Source organism: Leptonychotes weddellii, chromosome 7, assembly GCF_054177405.1.
Source record: "Leptonychotes weddellii isolate Sample4059 chromosome 7, ASM5417740v2, whole genome shotgun sequence".
Classification (NCBI taxonomy): domain Eukaryota; kingdom Metazoa; phylum Chordata; class Mammalia; order Carnivora; family Phocidae; genus Leptonychotes; species Leptonychotes weddellii.
The window spans coordinates 65,455,462-65,456,076 of record NC_138375.1 but is presented as its reverse complement, the minus strand read 5'-3'; positions in this window follow the sequence as shown (position 1 = coordinate 65,456,076).

The window sequence follows — 615 nt, the reverse complement described above, 5'->3', positions numbered from 1 at the left end:
TTATTATGGTGATCATATAAGTAAGACAAAAAGGAGAGAAAAATGTACCCTCTTTTACTGGAATAATGTTTATGATTACAAGTGAAATAAGGCATTTTTTATCAACATAAAGGCAACCTTGGCTTATACCACCTCTTCTCGATCATGAATACGGACATCTTTACTGCACTCACTATTAATAATAAATATATTTTCCGAAAAAAAAAAAAAAAAAGAAAGGAATGAAGATCAGCAGAAAGAGTAAATATATAGGAATATATGCATACAAAAAAAAAAAAAAGGAATATATGCATACATGTAATACACATATATATGTAATATTATATATATAAAGATACATAAATTTCCTTAAGACTATAAACTATTACAAATAAAAAATAATATTTGATAATGATGTATTGTGGGGTCCATAGAATATGTAACAAAGGAAGGGTTATACTGTTGTAAGTCCTTCCACTGTGAAATAGTGTAATATTTTTTGAAGGGAAGCTTAAAACTACATCACTAGAGAAACACTAATAACAGAAAGTGGAAAAACTAAAAAGTCTATAGAGATAAAATTGAATACTAAGAAAATAATAACTTCACATGAAAAAAGTCAAGAAAGGAAGCATA